Source organism: Monodelphis domestica, chromosome 4, assembly GCF_027887165.1.
Source record: "Monodelphis domestica isolate mMonDom1 chromosome 4, mMonDom1.pri, whole genome shotgun sequence".
In the NCBI taxonomy this organism is placed as follows: Eukaryota; Metazoa; Chordata; class Mammalia; order Didelphimorphia; family Didelphidae; genus Monodelphis; species Monodelphis domestica.
In genome coordinates this window covers 254,203,996-254,210,930 of record NC_077230.1, presented here as the reverse complement: position 1 = coordinate 254,210,930, position 6,935 = coordinate 254,203,996, and the positions used below count along the sequence as shown (strand labels likewise).

Sequence of the window (6,935 nt, the reverse complement as noted above, 5' to 3'; positions counted from 1 at the left end):
GGATTCAGATCTTGCCTCCAGTTCAACAGGCTTTGTGATCCTGGGCAGGTTGCTTAATTTTGTAGTTGACAGTGTGAGATGGCACCTGGAAAGTGAATGCCATTTTAGGCTTCATTTAGAAACATATATAGTCTAGAATGACATAGGGCAAAGATGGAGATTTCTCTGGAGGTCCTTTAGTCCAGTTCCTTCATTTTACAGATGAAGAATCTGGAAACCATCCTTTAATCCTTCATCAACTTAATTTTCTTTTTGTATGGAAAATTTGACTTCTTTTTTGAGTCATTGTGTATCTCATTTATTGGGCTCTGTAGTTTTCTAGGGTTCCGGGCAATACACATTGTCATCCAAAAGCAGGATTATCTGGAGGTTCTTGCTATCTATAGGAAATTTTTTTTCCACTTGAAATCTTTGCTAGATATCCTCGGTAACCATGGCAAAAACCTTTGAAAAGAACCATCTCCTTGTTTTATGGCTCACATGAGCATCTTCAAATGAAAGAGTATGTCCTTTCAAGAAATCTTTTATGTCCCCCCTCTTTTTCTCAAAGACTGGACTCTCTACCCTGCTCAGGCTGGGACTACTCACAAGCCCAATCCCACTATTGATTAGCCTGGAAGGGCTGTGTTTGCAATGTGAGAAGGTTTGCTCCTCCATGGGCAACCTGGCAGCTCCCTGATTTCAGGGTCTTACCATATTAATATTGAACCTACTTTAGACACCAGATTGACTTACCCCCCTACAATTCAGAATTCTTGAGCTCATGATATTTTCCAGCCTCAGCCTTCCTGTCAGTAGGATTACAGGCATGTACCACAATTCCATGTGTGAATTTGACGTATATTTGGAAGAGGCTCTGCTGAAAAAGAACCTTAAAATAAACTTTTAGGCACGTGAGGCATTTTATTATATATACCTTTCTGTCAATCAGGGGACAGTAAAGATATGATCAGCTATCAATATTTTTTATAAAAGTCTACTTCATAACTCCTTTTGCTGTTTTTTAAAAATAATTTTGTTTTAAAGCACATTTTGTTTCTTTACATTGTTAAATCTATATTTTGGAAAGAGGGAAGGAAGGTAATGCAAAGGGAAAACAGCACATATAAATAATATTGAATTTATTAACGGAGAAGGGATGAAGGGAGGAAGGAAAATGGAAGAAGGGAAATCTGACTGCTTTACCCTCTAATTAAACACACTATTTAACTACCTTAACTAATTACATACATTCCTAAAGGAAAGTCCAACAGGTAGCCAGATTTCTCACAAACAAAGAGTCCTTGGTGAGTCAGGTACAAGAGTCCAGCTGATGTTCTCAGATGTCCCAGCAAGGTAGAGATCTTTTCCCCAGTCCAGCTGTCCATGAGGAAGACTGGAGATATTTTCTCACTGCAACTAGTAAATCCTCAAGGCCAGTTGTTTGATGGATGGATTTTTAGGATATCTGAGCCACACACCTTTTTCCTTCAAATTGCATCTCCAGAGTGCTGTTGGAAAAACTGTCTCTTCAACAGTTTGGAACCCTGACGCAGTAGCTTGGAATCCAGGTCTATCAATATTGCTCTTGCTATAATTCCCTTTCTTTGCTACATTTCCATAATTTCCCTCAATATTCCTTCTTTTTCCCTCCCAAAGAGTAATACAGCATAGAAGATTGCATTTTTCAGATAAAAATGGGAAGGGGAGGAAAGAAAGAGGAAAAAAGGCAATATCAATATACTGAAAAAATCTAGTATTTGCAAAGCATTTGCAACGAATGCTTGTGTATGTCCCACCTCTGCAAAGGGTAAGGGTGAGAGCATTTTTTTCTTATCTCTTCTATAATGTCATGCTTGTTTTAAAAATATCACTATAACATTTACTTTTAATAATTTTGTACTATTTTAATTTATTAATATTGTTGTAGTCATATATATTATTTTCTTGATGCTGCTACTTCACTTTGTATCAGTTTATGTAGATTATTCCATGCTTCTCTGTATTCATCACATTCATCATTTCTTACAGGTTAATAATATTCTATTATATTAATGTATCATAATTTTTTTAGCTATTCCCCAATCAATCAGCATCTATTTAATTTGTTTTTGATTCTTTATCATCACAAAAAGTGTTGCTACAAATATGTTAGTGTCTGGAGGAACTTTCTTCCCAACAATGGTTTCCTTAGGCTATGTAAGTCATGCCTTGGAATCACTGGGTCCAAGGTTATGGACATTTTAGTCACTTTATTTGCATAATTCCAAATGGCTTTTGGTGAATAATTTGGTGGAATTATAGGAAGCTGTGGATAGAAACCATATAGGGCAGAAAGTTATGGATGGTTTGTGATCTACGCTATCGAAGGGCATTGTGATAGGACAACTGTTTCTTGGCACGATGTCTTTTTTTCCCCCACCTACAATATGGGAGGGAGTAAAGTTTTAGCTATGTGGAGATTTGATCGATGTCTAAGACCACACTAGTTGCCATATCCTGTTGATCTGATGGATCACATGCATTTTTATGAGATAAGAAAGGCTTCATCTTCTGAAGCTGAAGATAACTTCCTTTTGGATATCCTTTCTGTGGTAGAGCAAAGTAAACTTTTTGTTAAATATTCAATGATTTATAAGTGCCTTCTTTTGATCTCAAATCCAACTTAAATTAAGGGAGTGGTAGGGCTAGTCCCATGCTGCAAACAGGGATAACAAATATTGATGGATCACAGAATCACTTTAATATTGGACCATTAGAATATGTTTCATTTTCTGCCATCTGCTGCACTACTGATGCTGCTGCTTCTGTTTTAGGAAGAGAACATAACTTTTATTGATCCACTGATCTTACTACCTTTCCTAAATCTATCTTAGTTAAAATAAATCACATTCCCATAATTAATCCTTTAAAGTTATATGTACTTACCTTAAGTTTATTCTTCCTTCTACTAGAGAAGTGCTTGGAGATTTGTATATTCCTTCTATTTTCTTACAATTTTTTTATTGCTATGTCTCATTTACTTGAAACATGCTTTTGTTTTTTCCACCTTCTGGCTTCCATTGATTCCACTTAGATTCACCTGAAGCCCTACTTTCTGGAAGAAGCCTTTTCTATCTTCCTTTCTTGTTATTGCTTTTCCTTTGAGATTAACTCCCATTTATCCTGTATATATTTTATAGGCATATTCAGTTGTTTGTATGTTGTCTTTCTCCATTTGAACGTGAGCTCATAAAGACCAGAGTTGTGTTTTTTTGCCTTTTTTTTTTTTGGAGTGTATCTTCAGCACTTGGCATAATGCTTGGCATGTGTTAAGCACTTAACAAATGTTTGCTGACTGGCTGAGAGTTGGTGTACATACATGCATGTTTACATTCTTCCTTCTTTTTCTCTTCCTTGTCTTTTTAATTAGGCCTGAAGCCAATTCTCTTAGCCACAAATATTTTGGCTTATTTTCATTTTCCTTACTTCTGTCTGTTGTAATTTTAATGAATGGTTGTTGGTACAACAATTCTCCTTTGTTCTTCATTGTTAAAAAATTCTTCATTTATCTCTGTAGTTTAGGACTAGGACTCTCATATGCCTTGGGTTCTTGCACTGAAAATATTCTATGAATTCTTTCTATTTTAATATTTCTATTTATTTTAAACTTTAGAAGATATTCCTCAATTATTTCTTCAAATGTATTATAAAAGTTGTTGCAATTCTTCTTGAAAACCTATGATTTTGAGGCTTGGTCCTCTTGGACTATTTTTCTGCTGGCTTGTGTCAGTGCTATTTTTTGGTGATATTGTTGCTTCAGGTAATGTTGTAAGTTATACCATCTTGTTTACCAGGCTTTTGATTTCTTCCTTCAGCTCGCCCAGCATTTGCTTGTTGTCTCCCTTCATTTCTTTGAAGGTACCTAATACTTGTCCCTTGGAGTTTCTCACATCTCAGTTCTTGAGTCAGCAGCTATTTTTTCCTTAGTCTAGTTAAAATTATTTTTATTAGTAGGTTTTCTTTGATTTGTTTGTTATTTTAAGGTTTGTTCATATTGTTTGTTCTGTCACTTTGAAAGGACTTCTTTCTCTGTAATATTTCTGGGATTTATATTGTAAGGTTTGTTTGGAGTAGCTATTCATGCTGCCCCCATGCTGTCATCTCCCTAGAAGTTAGACACTAGGGTGATTTTAAGGTATTCTCATGGAAGAGGCAAGCATTAAGGGAAACTAACACAAAAGAAACAAATCCAGAAAGTATGGGATCTCTCAGATATAGGGGTATATGTAAGTGATAGGAATGGGGAGAGAAAGATGAGAAGGCTAACATTGAGCTAACAATAAATTAACTAATGGGGGAGACAACAGACAATTAACTGGGTATGTACAAGATATATAGAGAATAAATGGGAGGTGATTTCAGAGTGAATGATACTAATGAGGATGAACCTCTTGTTTGTTGAACCTGATAGTATATTCAGACATGGGTATATTTGAGTGATGCTGTATTCTGTCCTGTTCAAGGACCTTTCCTAAACAACTGATTAAACCCACAAAATAGCTGTGGAATATGTTAAGGAAACCAGCCAAACACAACTCGGAGAATCCCAGTAGTCAATCCTTTTCTCCGTTCCATTTCCCTTCCTCTACTTAATCCCTTTTCCTTTGACCTCCTGGCTCCTTTTCTCTTTTCCTTCTTCCTTCATCCTTCTCACCTTCCCTCATTAATCAGTCAAAAAGCATTTATTAGGCACTTATTAAGTGCCAGTCACTGTGCTAATCACTGGTGATATAATGAGAGAAAAAAATCTTGCCTTCAGTGAGCTAACATTCTTTTTTTTTGGCAAATAAATGGGAATTTATTAAAAATCAATTCTTCAAAAATAAAAAAATTAAATGACATTAAGGCATCTTTTATTCCATTACTTTGTATTCACTAAGAATTTAAAAAAATACTAGAAGATATTTACACAAAATTCTTTCCAATGCATTGGCAGAATTGTTTTTTTTTCTTATCTAATGTCTCATGAAAAACTATCACATTTAAGCCTCTCAATACATCAATATTGAGAAAAATACAATTTAGATTTATATGTGAGAAGACAGCAATTCTCTGCGTAACTACATACAGATGTGAACTATACCAAAAGATCATAGTGGTATTCAACCACTAGCTTTCTTTGAAGCAACTTAAACATTAGTGATTCAAGAGAACGAACAGATGAAGACCTTAAATAAAGTGACGAATCTATTAATATAGATAATGCTGCTCAAAGAGTCACTCTTACTATTTACGAGACGAAACAAGAACGTGAAAAGAGTATGCTTAGTAAGCAGGTTTATTCTAATTGGCTTTACATTCATTAAAAAAACCACACTGGAATAAGACAGTATAAATTAACACTGCATATATCATTATTTACTCTTCTCAATATTTGATCATTTATAAAACTTAATGGGTTCCTGAAAGGTCATTGAACATTCCTTGTGATACCTTCCTTTAAGGGAAATTTATGAGAATAATGAAATACCATCAAATCTCTGCATAAACTTGTGGTCTAATTACTTAGGAAACATATAAAAACTTACATTTTATAAAATGCCATTTCAATAGAAGAAAAGTACTAAAAGAAACATGTTGACCAGAGTTTATGGTATTAAAAGATGGTGTTTTCTTGTATCAAGTTTCTTTCATCAGTCACCATCTTTAGAACCAGTTTTGCTCAAATGCTTAACTACATCTACCTAGTTCCAGCCTCATGGAAGTGATCTTTGTGATTCACCTTTGTGATCTAGCTTATCTGCCAGTTTCCATTTCTGGGTTTTTGAAAGCTGTTCTTTTTTCTATCTTTCTTTCTTATGTGGGGAAACTGTATGAGGAGTTTCAACTGAAATAATATTGCTTATTGTTATCACAGTATGAACAGGATGATGACTCTCCATGATGCTCTTTATTGTCTTTGGCATATTCAAACAATGTATATGTCATAGCAATTCCAAAATTAACTTCTTCCTGTAATTTAGCAAGAATATTTTGCTTTATGACTGATAATAGGTGTTAAAAAAGCATTCATAATTTATGGTTTTATTTTGAGTTTTTTTGTTTTTGTGTGAGTGTGCTTTTATAACAATGACCAATATGGTAGGGAGTTTTGCATGATAATAAAATAAAAAATAATTTAGCAAGAATATTTTGCTTTATGACTGATAATAGGTGTTAAAAAAGCATTCATAATTTATGGTTTTATTTTGGGGTTTTTTGTTTTTGTGTGAGGGTGCTTTTATAACAATGACCAATATGGTAGGGAGTTTTGCATGATAATAAAATAAAAAATAAATCTATATGTTCAGAAGTTTAAAAAAAGGAAAAAAGCATTCATATTTGTGATTGGAGCTGTTTGTGGATATTTTTCAGTACTAAACTTCTATTAAGAAGATGCTGGGATTACCATTTTTACTTATCCTATGCTGAAATGAAACTGGACCTAGTTCTCTGAAACTTTCACCACCTTCATAAACAGAATGCAATGCTTCCGGATCCATCTCTTGGTCTTTTTTGGCACTTATCACTCTGGCACAGAGTACCAGGAGGCAGGTGGCTGTGGGAGAGAAGAGGAGGTGGTCAAGGCGAGTCAGCACCAGGAGGGTGGACCAACCCGTTCACCTCCTCAAACCTCAGTCCTGTTACCTCCTAACATCATCTAGCCTCAAAATAACATTTCAGTGGGAGAGACACAGTGCAAATAAATGAGTATGTGCAGATATATACAAAGTAAATTGAGGTAATTTTAGAGTGAATGGTACTAACTGGGGTTTATAACCTGGAGTCCATAAGCTTATTTTTAATGATATTTTGATAATTAAGAAAAAAACAACCCTTACCTTCTGTCTTAGAGTTGATTCCAAATTTCAGTTCAAAGGCAGAAGAGTAATAAGGGTTAGGCAATTGGGGTTACCTTACTCTAATAATTACCT

The 6,935-nt window shown here is 34.7% G+C and overlaps 1 pseudogene; it reads right to left on the bottom strand.

The window, feature by feature from the left end:
• Positions 1 to 5,451: 5,451 nt before the first annotated feature.
• LOC100618122 (RWD domain-containing protein 4-like) lies at positions 5,452 to 6,611 on the bottom strand (annotated as a pseudogene).
• Between the last annotated feature and the right edge of the window lie 324 nt (positions 6,612 to 6,935).